An 18,154-nucleotide genomic window follows, 5' to 3' on the forward strand; every position below is an offset into this window, starting at 1 on the left:
ACTAAATTAAGAGTCCTTGTTCATTCTTTTCTTTTTCTCTTCAGTCTTTTAATAACTATACATTGTCTTAAGAAATGCTCTCTTTTGTGGCTGACTGTGAGCTCTTGATCATATGGTGAAACAAGACTCACTGCAGGATGAACTAATGATTCACTACCAGGCATTCTAGGAGCTAAAAGTGAAAGGGGGAAAAAAGTGAGGTTTGCCAGCTCCCTGGCAGTGTAGGGTAGCATTCATGTCGAGATAATTACTGCCTTCAATATAAGCAGACATTCTCTTGGAAATGAAAGAAGCCCAGCTTCCGTTTTCATCTTAGAATAATTCATATTGTTCCAGGTTTTGTGCTTGTTGAACAAGCTCCTTTCTGTTTTTTAATTGGACTGTATTAAAGTGAATTCCCAGGAAAACAAAATGAGTTTGGGTGTATTGTCTTTACAGAGTTACCATTGCAATGCTCATTAGCTCTGCCATGCTAAATGCATAGTTTTACAGGTTACTTTAAAACGTGAGGGAGTGAAAGAATGTTTCAGGCTCGTCCTAATTCTGTCACCACCAGGATAACAAACTTTTTTTTTTATCACTGCCAGTCAAAACTTTTAAACCAAGCATGTCTCTTAGAATAAGATACTATTTATTGGCCCTACCATTGGGTAAAGTGGGTGTCATTAAAATGAGGCAAATTGCTTGCTATTCAATTTATTTGTGCTGTGTTTTCCCTTCCAGCAAGAGGCAGAGGCACTTGTGGGATTTTCTGCCTGTTGCCAAAATAACTTGATCAGCCTTACATAATCGCCACCTTACCTTGGAAGGGGATGCCTTTTGCTCCTATGCCTCAGACAACAAAATGTCTTAGGACAATGCTGACTGTTTCTTAACCCAAATTACAAGCCACAGAAGACAACCAAGAACCGTAATCAAAGAGACACACAGAATCCAGTTTTAGAAGCGATGTGGATGTGATGAAATACTGATCTACAGTGGTACCTCGGTTTAAGTACACAATTGGTTCTGGAAGTCTGTACTTAACCTGAAGCGTACTTAACCTGAAGAGAACTTTCCCATTGAAAGTAATGGAAAGTGGATTAATCCGTTCCAGACGGTCTGCGTAGTCCTTAAACTGAAGCATACTTAACCTGAAGCGAACTTTCCCATTGAAAGTAATGGAAAGTGGATTAATCCGTTCCAGACGGTCCACGTAGTACTTAAACTGAAGCATACTTAACCTGAAGCGAACTTTCCCATTGAAAGTAATGGAAAGTGGATTAATCTGTTCCAGACGGGTCCACGGAGTACTCAACCTGAAGCGTACTTAACCCGAAGTATGAGTGTACAGTCATACCTCGGTTTAAGTGCAATTGGTTCTGGAAATCCGTACTTAACCTGAAGCGTACTTAACCTGAAGCGAACTTTCCCATTGAAAGTAATGGAAAGTGGATTAATCCATTCCAGACAGGTCCACAAAGTACTTAAACTGAAAGTACTCAAACCGAAGCATACTTAAACCAAGGTATGACTGTATAAAACTAAACAGGAACTAGAAAGCATTTGAAAGGATGCTAAAAGAAAGTCTTAGGCCCAGCATCATATCATAACCCAATTTCATTTTGGGCAACAACAACAACACATCATTGTTCTTACTGGTTGGTTGGTTTGGTTGCTTGCTTGCAGCATTTATCTTTTTTACTCGTCGGCCGAAAATGTTTCCCAGAATGGCTTACAATCCAAAAGAGGAAAAGGTATTGGAAGGAAGAGGGTGGAAAGAAGTAAACTCCGACACTAGTTCCTAGTTGCATATTTGATTAGCTCCCAAACTTGAGGAACCATATCAAAATTCACTGCAATGCATCTAGATGTTGACCTTAAGGTGTAGCTCAGGGGTAGGCAACCTCAGGCCCATGGGCCGGATGCGGCCCAATTGCCTTCTCAATCCGGCCCACAGACAGTGTGTTTTTACATGAGTGGAATGTGTCCTTTTCTTTAAAATGCATCTCTGGGTTATTTGTATGGCCTGCCTGGTGTTTTTACATGAGTAGAATGTGTGCTTTTATTTAAAATGCCTCTCTGGGGTATTTGTGGGGCATAGGAATTAGTTCATTCCCCCCCCCCAAAAAAAGTATTGTCCGGCCCACCACATGGTCTGAGGGACGATGGACCGGCCCACGGCTGAAAAAGGTTGCTACCCTTGGTGTAGATCCTCAACCTTCTTCAGACAAGTGCAGCCATCTTTTCAGTTCCTCCAAGGAAAATAAGGCATGGGAGGGTTCAGGTGAAACTACCATCCCAGAGCAGATGGCACCAATTGAAGCTTTCCTCCAATACACATAACAGTATTGAGAGCATGGGTTAGACTTTTCTTCCCTATCTACTGTATTGCCAATCCTGCAAAGGTTCTGTCATCAAGGCTATTTGCATTTCACAAAACATGCATGCAACAAATGCATTTAATGTCTTGTTCAGTCTGACCTTCAGGTCCTTGGTGCATGGTTGATAGGCAGAAGTAATAATAATAAAAATTAAACGATCAAAATCAACAGACCTCAGAAATGCCTAAGTTGGGCTGGGTTGCGCTTTGCCTGTTTTTCTTTCATAGCAAATGTTTTTATTTGTGCATTAGAATGCTTGTGGTGCATAAAGCTGAATCTAGCAAATGTCAAGCAGTAACAACATTTTGGGAAGCAAGAGTATGTGCCAACATATTGACAGGTTCTCACTTTTTCTTCCCCTCAGTATCTCTGAATACACACACACACACACACACACACACACACACACACACACACACAAATATATATCACACCCTGATTCATAGCACTAGAAGCCTACATTATTTGCTTGTTGCAAAAACCCATGGCTTCATAAACCACCCCTGTGACAGTAAAGGTTATTTACCATAGTACAAAATACTATGTACAGCCCACATATGACCAGATTGTTTGATTATCTTTCACTGCAGATTGGTGTTATTTCATTTAAGACTGAAGAACCGGGACTGTGCTCACCCCAGCTTTAAATACTTGAAGCTCTGACTGACTCAGGCTTTAATAAGTCAATCACTTCTGCATGAACATTCCAAGGTAACTGTATGTAATCTGAATATATGTCTTTCCCCTCTCTCCTGCAGTTAATTGTGGTGAAAATATTGATACCTTTCGACACCTAATTATATTTTTCATTTTATAACTGTATGTTAACTTTGCTGACTTTCATTCTCAGGTCTTTTACCTTTGATAGCAGTTTTACTGTTCTTGTGTTGATAGATAGATAGATAGATAGATAGATAGATAGATAGATAGATAGATAGATAGATTAGATAGATAGAATCCTTATTGTCATGAACTTCCTTGGGGAGTCTTTGGGGTGGATAGTCCAAAAGGCAGCAAATAAACATTTCTTTAAATGACTAAAACAGTTGCAGCAACAGCTATTCCTATACCAAGAAATAACAAAACATTCATAATTCCCAGATTTCACTGTGTTGGTAAGGTAAGGAAAATGGGACACACAGAATCCCGTCCTGTGAGTCTTCTGCAGCATTTCACTATCCACTTATATTCAGAACAGCAGCAAATTCAATAAGAAGCAAATGTTCTATGAAAAACAAATGTCACTGGCTACATATAAATTAATATACTCACTTGGAGTCCTATACAGTAATGCTTAATGCCAGAGAGGATGCAGTGGTAAGGTACAGAAGGATGATGACAGCTGGGAGTAAAGAGATTTTGTACCTTATGTTCTCAGGAAGATAAGTGAGGCAATGGGGAAGAAAACAGGGCATGCGAAACCCTTGAGTGAAATTATAAATCTATACAGCAAGGAGGTAATGGAGTGTTACATTTTATTTTGCATCCTGCTCCTAAATGGGGCAATTTATTTAAGGGAGTATAATACAATATTAAAGCCAAATAGAAATGTAGAGAGAAAATCCAAGGAACTGTTATTTAAAGCCACACACCTCAAGTTCCATTCTCCATAGACTCAGGTTGTTTTCTTATCACCCCCTATTCGTAGCTGTTTTAAAATAGTAAAGACACCAAATTTGCCTTTTTCCATGGATACGGGTATGCTGAACTGCTTTTGTGTGATATCCTCTATACATAAATCACAACATCCTTTTTCAAACAGCTTTTTTTCTCCAGACTACAATGGGTCTCGCAATCTGAAGGTGTGTTGAACCATTTGCAGAACAAGTTCAACGCAACCAAATCACCATCACTTTAAACTATGCTGACTTCCACACAAATATACACTGTCAAGTGAACAGGTTGTTGCAGTGCTGTGAAAGCCAGACAGCGTTGAAGGAGATAACATTTGGGGCTCAGGCAGGGGTGCATTTGTGGCCTCATGATGAATCCAAAACAGAGAGAGTGCAAAGTGTTAAATTTCATACTTCACATTGGTTGAAGCATCCACATATTATTATGGGTATTATTTCAGTTGACTGAATTTGCAATGTGAAATGGAGGTGGGAGGCATTTCTTAAAGTATGCCCTAAAGTGACTTTTCTTCAAAGAAGAATTTTGCTTTGAAGTTACCTTCTCCGGTTCATTTCATTGCAACTTGTGGTCGACGAAGGTTTGTGAGTTTTTGTTTTTTGTTGCTCATCGTTGCTAGTGATATCCAAGGGATAGAGCAATTTTGAAAGGACAAAATTGCTGCTGTTGCATCTTGGCACGGCTACACTCCCTAATCACCCACATTATGTGGCTAATTGTCCTTATTAGTTAATTTCCTCTGTGAATTCTGCTATGCCAAACACACCAACTAAGCCCAATAGCTTAGAGCCATGCAGAGCAATCCTAACTATGTTTACTCAGAAGTAAGTCTTATTGAATTCAATGCAATTTACTACCAGGTAAGCGGTCTTAGGATTGTAGTCATAATTAATAATTATGGATAAATATTATGAAATGCAATTGAACGAATAGTTACCTTTTGTGCAAGTTTGTCATGAAGCACCACTTACTGAACAGAAAAGCAGCTTTAGGAGAGGTCAGTTTTGAGTGCAGAAGAAGCAGAGGGGGGTTGCTTTCCCTGTTGACAGCTTTTCTGTTCAAAATAATAATAATTTAATAAAAAAATATTTTTATTTCCCCAGCCACTCTGGGCAGCTCCCAACAGAATATAAAAAATATGGTAAAACATCAAACATTAAAAAACTTCCCTAAACAGGGCTGCCTTCAGGTGTCTTCTAAAAGTCAGATAGTTGATTATTTCCTTGACATCTGAAGGAAGGATGTTCCACAGAGCGGGTGCCACCACCAAGAAGCCCCTCTGCCTGGTTCCCTGTAACCTCACTTCTCGCAGGGAGGGAACCGCCAGAAGGCCCTTGGCGCTGAACCTCAGTGTCTGGGCAGCATGATGGGGGTGGAGACGCTCCTTCAGGTATACTGGGCTGAGACTGTTTAGGGCTTTAAAGGTCAGCACCAACACTTTGAATTGTGCTCGGAAATGTACTGGAAATCTCTTTTTTTCCCTTGTTTTTCTCCAATGGGCAATGGGAGAGAAAATGGCAATGTTTTGCTGCAATTTCAGCTACTCCCTGGAGCCTGACCATGGTACAATCTAGTCAGGATTTTGTGCTTCCTATTTCCCCAATAGCCTCTGGAGTACTGGAGTTGTGGGACCAAACTAGATGTCATGTGGGAGATCTTTGAACGGTATTTTACATTAACAACAGCAATCAATTCCTTAGAGGGGGGGAGGATAACTTCCCCTCCTCCACCCGGTAATGTTCCCAAATTAAATCCATCCCCAAGCCGTTGGTTTCCCCTCTTGTTTAATATGAGACATAGCACTGTTAACCAGGAATCAGGAGTTTTGTTTGGGTGAAGCCAGGAGACAGAGCCGAGTATCAAGAGTCCAGACATAATGCAACAGAGCCAGGAAGACCACTGTGGTCCAGGCAAAGTCCCAGACTAAGCAGGAATACTTTTATAGTTTTCCCTACTAAGGAAACGAACTTGCCAGCCTGGATAGTGAGAGCCCCTCTAATATATGGGAACTCTTTTTCACTGGCCTGCCTGTATGAACAAAGATTATATATAGAGTCCTTTGACTCAAAAATTGTGTCAAAAAACTGGGGTTGTCCAATACACGGATAGTGGCTGAAATTGGGGGGGGGGGGGTTATACATGGGGGCATCTTATATGGTGCAATGATTTGCTGCTTCAGCTTTTCCTACAAACAGTCCTATCTGAATTGCTTTTTATGCACATACAACAACAAAAATTGCAAAACCTCACACCAGATGGCCTAACCTTTTCCCTCATACACCTTCCTGAGGAATTTCAGTTAAGCCCAATGGAAGTTCAGCAGCATAGCTGCCAAGTTATCCCTTTTTTACAGGGATTTTCCCTTATGCTGAATAGGCTTCCTCGCGAGAAAAGGGAAAACTTGGCAGCTATGTTCAGCAGAGACGTGGGTCTAAGAGAGGTGAAGTTGAGACAGCTCAACAGCACCTGAGCTTTGACCTGCTCCTGTAACAGCTCGTGTTGGCATGTCTGAACTAGGCAACAGAAGATGAATGACAGAGCTGAGTGAATGACAGGCATATGGCAAAGCCGTGCTCCTATTTCCGGAAGTCAGCTCAAACCCTAAAGCAGGCATTTGACTCTATCTGCCCTTGACAATTTCCAGCATTACCTTCTACCTTCAGGTATATTTGACAGGAGAAAATGATTCAGGGGTGTCTATGTGTGTGAGGAGATGCGCAAGCAAATTCCAGAGCTCCATCTCTTCACACAGCAGTTGTCAACTATAGACAGACTGTCCTCCACAGGACAAGTATGCTGGCTGTCACCAAGCACTTCAGGCTAAGAACGAGGCTGGCTGAACTGTGCGTAAAATGTTCTATTAATTCTTTGCCCATGGCTCTATAAATCCTGCTGCACTGGTAAATCTGCCAAGGCATTTCCAAAGATTAGGCACTTTGTAGAATTTCCTTTTGATGACTGGCATAAAAAAAAGTCTTATGAAGTAAGGTGGAATCATTACCCTTTGTTCGAAAGCCAACATATATTTGTTCCTAAATATACCTCTCAATTTTGACTTTCATCTGTACTGAGGAATTGAAGAGGTTGCTACATCAGCCTCCGCCCAGTATACCTGAAGCAGTGTCTCCACCCCCCATTGTTCTGCCCGGACACTGAGGTCCAGCTTTGAGGGCCTTCTGGTGGTTCCCTCCCTGCGAGAAGTGAGGTTGCAGGGAACCAGGCAGAGGGCCTTCTCGGTAGTGGTGCCTGCCCTGTGGAACGCCCTTCCTTCAGATGTCAAGGAAATAAACAACTATCTGACTTTTCGAAGATATCTGAAGGCAGCCCTGTTTAGGGAAGTTTTTAATGTTTGATGTTTTATTGTGTTTTTAATATCCTGTTGGAAGCCGCCCAGAGTGGCTGGAGCGGCCAGCCAGATGGGCGGGGTATAAGTAATAAATTGTTGTTGTTGTTGTTGTTGTTGTTGTTGTTGTCCTAGTTGTTGAGCATAGGTTTCAGGGAATCTGGCGGATAATATTAGAGTAGAGGAAGTAGTATAACCTGAAGATTAAATGTTATTAATGATTGTTTTTGTTGTTTAGTCGTTTAGTCGTGTCCGACTCTTCGTGACCCCATGGACCATAGCACGCCAGGCACTCCTGTCTTGCACTGCCTCAAATGCATTTGTTGTAGGCAAAGCAATTTACTGCCTGAACCCATTGACCCAATATGGTCTACCTGTAAAACATTCTAATTTGCAGTGTGATTTGTTATTGTGAAAAATTTAATCAGAAAGTTAGGTTTGCATACCTCAAAGTATTTTTATTATTATTATTTAAAAAAAAAACTCATTAGAACCACTTTAATTAATGTTGATAAACTTACTGGTGCATCAAAAGACATCTCATTCTCTACCTCTAGCAGAAATGCCGAAATGATTTTTCAATTTATATGCACTATTACTTCTGCAGAAGAATGTCTTCTTCATTAATAACATGCGTACATTAGATAACAATTGTTTAAGCGCTCATTGTCAGGTGCTCTATAGGCACTTTGATCTGCTGTAAAGAATACTAAGTGTTGCTAGCTAACAGGTTTTGGAGTTTTGCTGTTGTTCATAGCCTTTTAAAATATACACAAGGGAATGATTCCTTCCATTTTTGCCCCCCCCCCGAAGAAAGATTGTTTCTCATTTATCGTGTCCTCCCTAAAAGAGGGCATGTGTTATGGTGAGACCTGTGTTGTGGGTGGGTAAGATTGGATACACAACACCCAATTGGTAGGTCCCTCGATGTTGGGTTCAACCTGGCCAATGGGGCACAGTCCAAACGGATCGAGGGACCTATATATACCCATGCACGTGACCCAGAGCTTCCTCTTTTGGCTCATGCATTCGGAACACCCGCCCACCTCTCCCTATTTTTTAGGGTAATGTTGTGATTGACCTTGCTATGCCGTCATGTGTTGTCTGTCATTGGGACAGGGGCATGGCAGGAATTTTCCCCACTTGGCTGATTGGCTGTTGCCATTTGGGTTTCGCCTGCCACGTAGCAAATCATCACAACTTGTAAGGTTGCGGATAGGCACTGGTTTAGGTGATAGGGATGGGAGAACGGTCTCGCCATCCCTATATGAAGGGTATTCCATTAAAGGAATCCAGGGCCTCAGCTGGTTTGGTCAACCCCCAAGAGGGGGTTGTGCCCGTGCCTGAGTCCAGGGGAGCATTTGGGTAGTGAACATAGTCTGTACCCGGCTTTTCGCCTATCTAGGTGTTCACCCTAGGCTGACTTATGCTGGTGCCTTGGGTCAGCGCTACCTGCAAAGGTGCAGGGAGCTAGTCGAACCAGAGCCTATGCAACCACTCACCTGATGTAATCAATAAAGTTGTGGCCTAATTCTGCCAAAAACCTAAACTAAAATTTGAGTCAAATGTGCGTTTATTTAGGGGGGAGGTCTCTGGGTCTGAACACGCAAAAGAGATGTAACCCAGCTTTCAAAGGCCTGGTTAGAAGTCACATCCTTTTCTTTCTCTAAACTCTTGAGAAAAAAAATCCAGAGAATACCTAAAGCTAAACTCGAATCTGAATGAAAAAAAATGGACTAAACCTTATTACCAAACCCCGCTCAATCTAACACCCATAATTCCAGAAAGGAGACAGCACCTGTGTATAGAAAACAAAAATATTTGTTCTGAGTCAACACACCAAAAAAAAAAATAGAATGAAATAGAAATGTGGTTCAAAGTCTGATAAATAAAAGAATTGCAGCCCTAGGCCCAGTGCCTTGCCCAGCTTAATACTATATAAGGTGTGACAGTGCAAACTCAGGCGGAAAACAATCTGGATTGAAAAAAAGCCACAACTTTTATTGATTACAGGTGTAGGTGGAACTTTGGCGTAGGCATCCAGTCCAGCCTCTTGGTGGAGGGCTAGAGCCACTTTAGATTTGGCCTCCCCAAGATGCCATTCTACTGGGTGGCTGCCCTAAGACTGCCACTGGAAGCCCTATGGCTCGTCTGCACCCATGCTTGGCTTATGGATAGGGACACCCTCTGAGACCCCTCTAATGGGGTACCCTGAATACACCGCTGCTTTAGTACTGGTTGATGCACCAGGGACGTGGGTGGCGCTGTGTTCTAAACCACTGAGCCTCTTCGGCTTGCCGATTGGAAGGTCGGCTGTTCAAATCCCTGCGACGGGGTGAGCTCCCATTGCTCTGTCCCAGATCCTGCCAACCTAACAGTTTGAAAGCACGCCAGCACAAGTAGATAAATAAGTACTGCTGTGGTGGGAAGGTAAGGCTTTTCCTTGCACTCTGGTTTCCGTCACGCTGTTCCGTTGCACCAGAAGTGGTTTAGTCATGCTGGCCACATGACCCAGAAAGCTGTCTGTGGACAAACGCCAGCTCCCTTGGCCTGAAAGCGAGACGAGCGCTGCAACCCTACAGTCGCCTTTGTCTGGACTTAACTGTCCAGGGGTCCTTTAGTTTTACCTTTTTACTGGTTGATGCACCACTTCACCCAACGCTTGAAGACTAGGATTCCACCCAATGCCTTAACCACCAAAATTTGTGGCATTCTGCTATGGGAAAAGCAAAACCTCTAGACCAGCCAATTTCTTTGTAGGGAAATTCCTTCTTGGCTCTGAATATGGCAACCATTAGCAACCATAGTGAGGTCAAGAACCACTGAGTGTTTTAACTGAATAAAACCTAGGGAGGAAAGGAAAGTTAGAGCATAACCTGAAAAGAAAAGAAAAATCTAACTTATTTACAGCTTCTCCTTCAGGAGGGAAAGGGGCCAGCAAGCTACCTTCCTTCTCCCTATGACATCCTTTCCAATTCCACTTTACTATGAAGCGGCTTCTGCAATGTGCATACAGAGTGATGTTTCCCATAAGTCACCATAGGAATTCCCACAGCCCTACTAGTATGTCTGCCATTCAACTGTAAGCATCTTGGGAATCCACTTTTAAACCTGGAGAACCTTGTCAGAAGAAGAAACAAAAACAGAGCAGCTGTACTAGAGACGGAAGTCACACAGGCTGGCTTCCTTTCTCACAGAAGAGGAAGTAAACAAGAGGGTCACATGATCCTTGCAATGGGAGGAGTGAAATGCAAACTGGGAACTGCAGTCCAAAAACAGCTGGAGACCCAACTCTATGGGACTCCCTCTCAATAGACACCAAGCAGGCTTTGTCCCTGGCAAAGTTTCAACAGGTCAAAACGAGTGCTTTTTTTCTAGAAAAATAGGTACTGTTGCCCGCCACGAAGTTGTTACAGTTAGTGCCACACTTTTAAACAACAAAATGAGGTGCTGGTACTGAGTACCCTCGAGTATCCCCTAAAACCCTACACTGGTCAAAACCATTTTATTTCAGGAGGCCTTTGCACCATGAATGCTCCTCTAATGTTCTTATTTTCTGACGTTTTAATCTATGTTTTGATTTTTTTTTCTTTGTAAGAATCTTTGAGACACATGTGGAAATAAAATATTAAGTTTCCCACACATCGTCACAGAATGATTTAAAAAAAAAAAGGTTTCCAACCTCTTCCATTTGTCATGCACTCCAACAAAATAACGAAGGCCAGTCAATAGCAATCATCGGCAACATGTGCTGCGAAGTGAATCATTCCAAGCTGATCCTGCTCCCCTGCCCCTTCTTGTGGCTAATGGTAATTGATCCAGAAACAGTGAATTCATTGTGTACACAGCCCAGGTCTGGCTATGGCTGATACATTTGATAAACAGCTTCAGCTGCAGGACTGCCAGTTACAGCCAGGAAGGCAGATGTTGTCACTGAAATTGCCAGTTAATAAGGTGCAAGCCAGGCTGAGAAGCCAGATAGCCTTTACTCTCAGAGCACCAGCCAACGGCAGGCGAGAAACGATAGCATGAATCACCAAACACAGAAACAAACATTATCTGTAGAAAGTGAGGTGCTAAGCTTCAACTCTGATTAGAAACTAGGTTTTCCGACCTGGAAGCTCTACTGCCAAATCCTAGGTGATTGAGGACCAAACGAGCCACCTGAAGTGCTGTGTTTGCTTATTATTAGCTGCCACAGAGACAGGAGAGGGAAAGGCTCTTTGGGACAAAGGCATGTAGGGAGGGACACTGAAGCGTTGCCTCCTGGCGCAGCCCCAACAAAAACCACCCATCCCCTGCGGCAACTAATAGCATTATAAGCTCCGGGATAGCTCAGATGGTAGAGCATGACACTCCTAATCTCAGGGGTGTGGGTTTAAGCCCCATGTTGGGCAAAAGATTTCTGCCTTGCAGGCAGTTGGACTAGATCAGGGGTCACCAACCTAAGGCCTGGGGGCCAGATGCGGCCCAATCGCCTTCTCAATCTGCCCTGTGGACGGTCCAGGAATCAGCGTGTTTTTACATGAGTAGAATGTGTCATTTTATTTAAAATGCACCTCTGGGTTATTTGTGGGGCATAGGCATTCGTTCATTCCCCCCCCCAAAAAAATATAGCCCAGCCCACCACATAGTCTGAGGGACAGTGGACAGGTCCACGGCTGAAAAAGGTTGCTGACCCCTGGACTAGATGATCCTTGTGGTCCCTTCCAACTCTATGATTATATGATGAGGTAAACTTTCATGGGTGCCTATGGAAGCTTCTAGGACAGGCATCCCGAAACTCAGCCCTCCAGATGTTTTGGGACTACAACGCCCATCATCCCTGACCACTGGTCCTGTTAGCTAGGGGTGATGGGAGTTGTAGTCCCAAAACATCTGGAGGGCCAAGTTTGGGGGTGCCTGTTCTAGGATTTATTATAGCCGCCATAGTGGCAGACTGACATTCATCAATGGCATGTGACGGACAGCTGGTGGGGTGGGTCAGCACTGCATACTTGGTCTCCCATCAGCCACGTCATTCTGCTTGCTGCATACCCTTTCAAGTGTGCTGTCAGGGTTTTTGCGACTACTCTTGAGTAACGACCCTCCACATGCTTGTCTTTCAGAGACTTTTATTGGTGCACATTATTTACAGTGAAGTGAGCTGCTGGTTTCATGTCTCATCAGTCCGAATCAGAATCCGGCACTGCCCCCTTTCGTGACCTGGACCAACATAAGAGCCGCGGGACAGCGAACCTCCTCCCCTTTCTCCTCCTCCTTAATTCCGGTGTCGGGGGGGGGGGGAAAGGTCTCCGGTCCGTCTGAGTCCCATCCTCTCTTTCCCCCTTCCTCTCTTCCTGCATGAGGAGCAGTGGCTCTTGGATGTTGCCAGAGCTCTGGCACTCCCTCTCCGTCTCCTGACTTTCCCCTTCCGACCCTTCGCTTTCATTACTGCTGGGAGATGGGCTGCTCCTGATGAGGGGGGGGCTGTTCCCTATAAGCCCTCCCCCTTACATGTCCCTATTTTCCAGGGACAGTCCCGGAATTACAAAAGCCATCGCGGATTCTGATTTGACCCTGGAATGTCTCTATTTGCTGCTGCCAAGCTCAGGGAAGAGGATGAGCCACTGCCTGTCCTGAGCAGTGGCGGCAGCAGTGGCGGCAGCTCGTAGCATCTCATTGCCTCTCCATGGCTACCACTGTCGGCCTCCTCCCTTCGGCAGCTCGTAGCAGCTGCTGGAGAGTGGGCAAGGAGGACAAGAGGGTGTCGCCACCAAGGCCCAGGCTCGTGTGACATGTTGATTCTGGGGGGCAGACAGAGGGCAGGGCTGCCAAGGGCAAGAATAAAGGGGGAGCAGAGCACAATATTTAATCCATTTATTCCAGCAGTTCACTTATAGTAGCCTTCCCCAACATCTCCAGGTGTTGTTAGACAATAATGTCCATCAGCCCAAGCCACCGTGAAGGCCATTTAATCTTCTATGGCAGAGGTGGCTAATCTGGGCCCATGCAGATTTTCTTAGATGCCAACTTCCAACAGTCCCAGTCGGTGTGGCCAACGGTCAAGAGATGATGGAGTTGTAATCCAACAGGTTTGCCACTTCTACTCCACGGAGTACTCAAAGTACAAAAGCCCTCTCAGAATTTACATTAGGCAACCACTGAGAAAGGGAGAAAAACTAGGAAGTAATATGAAAGGGGGGGGGAGAGACTGTAGAGTTTGAATTTTTACGTAAATAATGTGCATAAAGAAGGGCACACTATGTGTGAGGAGCATCGCAAGTGAAGAAAGAGAAGGGGGAGCACCTGGGAAATGGAAAAGTTTTAGACAAAGTGCGCAAGTTTGCTAATAAGCCACAAATAAAAGCAAAAGGCTAGGCAATCCTTGGAAAGTGTGTGCCCCACTACCGAGGCTACAGCAGCCACACAGCACCAAAGTTCATTTGAAATGCTTGCCTTTAAATTAAATGTGCCACAAAATTCCCTTGGTCACCCAACTTCACTCGGGTCATTATTCTTTGATGTCAGCTACACATCAAATTGAATGCTGAATACATCTGTAGAGATTCAGGCAAGATGCAGGAGGTTTGCTCTTTCTGTTGCCCTTTTGTCGTTCTTTTTTTTATATAGATGAGCAAAGGAAGCTGCAGTTTAATTCCTCTTCTTTCCCCCATGGAGCTCTGGAGTATGAGACAAGCTAGATACCGGGCATCTCACTTGATGCAATTTGAAGTTTCTCTGTAGACCAATGAACCGTTGAGGAAAGTTGTGGGGCAGAACCTTTTTCTAAAAAAGGGGTTAGTTCAAATCAATATTGAGGATTTCTGCTGACCACACTCAGGTGAGCTAACGCTTCCAATACCTTTGTGATTCTGTTAAGATTCTCTGAGGAATTTCAACAGATGCCAGTTGAGAGGGGAAAGAGCAGAACAAAGGATCATAGCTGCCAAGTTATCCCTTTTTTTAAGGGAAATTCCCTTATGCTGAATAGGCTTCCTCGTGAGAAAAGGGAAAACTTGGCAGCTATGCAAAGGATACACAAAAACATACTGAAAACTGAAAGTGAGCTAGAATGTGGGGAGAGGGAGGACAGTAAATAGGAAGTAGCTGTAGGAGAGAAATTTGATTCAGTGGGTATTTAAAGGCTCTAAGTCTCTTTAGGTTGCCTTGGGCAAGATAATTCAACTAACAAATTTACTAATAATAATGGTGAACCAACCTCATTCACACTTTCCTAAATGATATGCAAACCAAAACAGCTATCCTTCTTTGTGCTGCAGTTTGTCAGAAAAGTAATATGTACAAAAATGCATATACTGAGGTAAACTGTGCATAAAAATGCATATAGTACTGACAATAACATCTAAAATATATGTTGTATTCGGGGATTTGCATTGCCAAAATATGTATCTTAGGCGTGTACCCTCTATCAACCAACCTGCTACAGGTTGATAATTTTTTGGCAGGATTAACCATGGTTAAGAATCACACATCGAATTAGGGTGACCCCACCAAGATCACCATTTTGAGAGTGCTATGGGCTCATCAGCCCTGTCTGGGCATCTGGACGGAAGTACCTCCCCCTGGATCGCTTTAACAGAATATCCTGGTTCCTTGGACTGGGTGGTTGGGGCTTCTGCCTCCTGCCTCTCCCCGCAATTCCATGTTGACTAAGAATCCAACCCAATGCCTTATCTGCCATCAAGCTGCGACAATTGCTACAAAGTAGGCAAAACCCCTAGACAGGCCCAATCTTGTCTGAAGGATAATTCTCTCTGGCCCCGAATACCGCACCCAAAGATTCCCAAATACAAGATATTTGGCAAGACCTGCCCAATTACCTCTGGGCAGGTCTTCAGCATAATGCTTAGGGTAGATGGGTGGAGAATCCAGTGCTGGCTGAGGCCGAGTGCAGGGTGCAGCTGGCATAAATAGCCATGGAGTGGACCAGAGGGAAGAAGTTTTCCCTCTGGTCTGGTCCCAGAGCCATGCCCTCCCCAACTTGCCCACAATTTGCTGCAATCACAGGTGATCCCCAGCAGCCAGCGTGGCCAGTAAGGAGGAAGTAACATCTTCCCCCAGCCTGTGCCAAAACTGGAAATCTGCCTGGCACCACCATGGCCACGCCAGACCACAACCACCAGTCACCTCTAGCAGCCGCTAAGTGGTCCTTTCCTTTTATATTCCAAATGTACGGTTAAAGGCCACCCATATCTGTGGAATTGTACAGCAATTCCTCTGCCAATTTTTTTAAAATCATTTCAACTGTCTTTCAGGCCACCCATATCTGTGGAATTGTACAGCAATTGCTCATGTGGATCCTTGGTAATATAAATCTTTCTAAAGAAGCTGTCCCACATCTATTGTTTCATACAAAAATATATTTCCACTGTTATTTTATGTTGGAACTACAGACCATAAAATTAAGGGGGGAAATATATTTAAAGGGCATTCAGATCTCCAGAAGCCGTTCCGTGCAAACAGTGTGCAGTAACAAGGCCAACAACTTATTTTACATTTCATGGCAAATGTTCCCCATTTAGAATGGTCTAAAACGCAGCTATTAGAGCCCACCTCCCTTTTCTCCCCACTAGATGCCATTGGCATGAATACAATACAGTTGGGTTGAAGACTAAGGCTCTGAATATTAATGCTGACACACAAGGTAAAATGGGAGCTATTTTTAGGGTCTCCTTTTCAGTTGTGCTCAGAACAGTAATTTATTCATTATCAGCCTCCGTAGGGAATTTTGCTCAGTAAAACTTACTCAATCTGCAGTGTAACAGGGGTAAAAAAGACCACTCCGGAAATCATAAAGCACATTTCAATAAATATTAGTATCTTTAGCAACACTCAAAGGAGGTATTTTCCAATACCTCATTATGTCTAGTGCCTGCTGGTTCTAACGGTAATTACACACAAGGGGAGGGCCAGATCTGAAATCGCGATAAACAACTAAATTAGAGTTGCTACACACAGGTAGTGTGGTTGCTGACCTTGGGCCAGACATCCTGGAGAGTGAAGTCAAATGGGCCTTAGAAAGCACTGCTAATAACAAGGCCAGTGGAAGTGATGATATTACAGCTGAACTATTCAAAATTTTAAAGGATGATGCTGTTGAGGTGGTACACTCAATATGCCAGCAAGTTTGGAAAACTCAGCAATGGCCAGAGGATTGGACAAGATCAGTCTACATCCCAATTCCAAAGAAGGGCAGTGCCAAAGAATGCTCCAACTACCGCACAATTGCGCTCATTTCACATGCTAGCAAGGTTATGCTTAAAATTCTACAAGGCAGGCTTAAGCAGTATGTGGACCGAGAGCTCCCAGAAGTGCAAGCTGGATTTTGAAGGGGCAGAGTAACCAGAGACCAAATTGCAAACATTCGCTGGATAATGGAGAAAGCTAGAGAGTTCCAGAAAAAAATCTACTTCTGCTTCATTGACTATTCAAAAGCATTTGACTGTGTTGACCACAGCAAACTATGGCAAGTTCTTAAAGAAATGGGAGTGCCTGATCACCTCATCTGTCTCCTGAGAAATCTCTATGTGGGACAAGAAGCTACAGTTAGAACTGTTTATGGAATAACTGATTGGTTCAAAATTGGGAAAGGAGTACGACAAGGCTGTATATTGTCCCCCTGCTTATTTAACTTATATGCAGAATTCATCATGCGAAAGGCTGGACTGAATGAATCCCAAGTCGGAATTAAGATTGCCGGAAGAAATATCAACAACCTCAGATATGCTTATGACACAACCTTGATGGCAGAAAGTAAGGAAGAATTAAAGAACCTTTTATAATGAGGGTGAAAGAGGAGAGCACAAAATATGGTGTGAAGTGTCAACATCAAAAAAACTAAGATCATGGCCACTGGTCCCATCACCTCCTGGCAAATAGAAGGGGGGGAAATGGAGGCAGTGAGAGATTTTACTTTCTTGGGTTCCATGATCACTGCAGATGCTGACAGCAGTCACGAAATTAAAAGACGACTGCTTCTTGGGAGAAAAGCAATAATGAACCTAGACAGCATCTTAAAAAGCAGAGACATCACCTTGCCAACAAAGGTCCGTATAGTTAAAGCTATGGTTTCCCCAGTAGTGATGTATGGAAGTGAGAGCTGGACCATAAAGAAGACTGATCGCCGAAGAATTGATGCTTTTGAATTATAGTGCTGGAGGAGACTCTTGAGATCAAACCTATCCATTCTGAAGGAAATCAGCCCTGAGTGCTCACTGGAAGGACAGATCCTGAAGCAGAGGCTCCAATACTTTGGCCACCTCGTGAGAAGACAAGACTCCCTGGAAAAGACCCTGATGTTGGGAAAGGGGACGACAGAGGACGAGATGGTTGGACAGTGTTCTTGAAGCTACCAACATGAGTTTGACCAAACTGCGGGAGGCAGTGGAAGACAGGAGTCCCTGGTGCGCTCTGGTCCATGGGGTCACGAAGAGTCAGACACGAGTAAACAACAACAACAACAACATTCGCCTATTATGTTCCACCTGTATTGCTGCCCCAGAAACTGAAGCTGATAAGAGACAAAACAAATTAAACACTTACTGTAGAACGTGCTCTAGGCATTCCTGGTGACTTCTTTTCTGCTTCTGCTTCTTTTTCAAACTGCAATAAGACGAATTTGCCAAGTTAGCACGGGGGGGGGGGGGATCAGCTAATATCCTGTATTCAAAAGCAAGAGGTTTCACAATGTACTGCAGGTATATATTTATTAGATCAAATATATAATTTATGTATTGTCGCAACATTCATCCACTATATAGTGCAATATTATGTATATTATTTCATGTTGAGAGTATATAAGTATATTTACATG

The 18,154-nt window shown here is 43.6% G+C and overlaps 1 long non-coding RNA gene across 2 annotated transcripts in view; it reads right to left on the reverse strand.

Annotated features, from left to right (window-relative positions):
- The window catches only part of LOC118091360 (uncharacterized), a 133,461-nt gene extending 115,515 nt beyond the window's left edge, over positions 1 to 17,946 (reverse strand). The window contains exons 1-3 of one of the 2 annotated variants that reach the window (XR_004693376.2): positions 17,884 to 17,946; positions 4,933 to 5,049; positions 3,956 to 4,011 (exon numbers count right to left, since the gene is read on the reverse strand). This is a non-coding gene — a long non-coding RNA (uncharacterized LOC118091360). Of the gene's footprint in view, positions 1 to 3,635; positions 4,012 to 4,932; positions 5,050 to 17,883 lie in introns of both variants that reach the window. The other variant, XR_009558238.1, reaches the window with a different exon arrangement.
- Between the last annotated feature and the right edge of the window lie 208 nt (positions 17,947 to 18,154).

The sequence above is a fragment of the Zootoca vivipara genome, chromosome 10 (assembly GCF_963506605.1).
Source record: "Zootoca vivipara chromosome 10, rZooViv1.1, whole genome shotgun sequence".
NCBI lineage: Eukaryota > Metazoa > Chordata > Lepidosauria > Squamata > Lacertidae > Zootoca > Zootoca vivipara.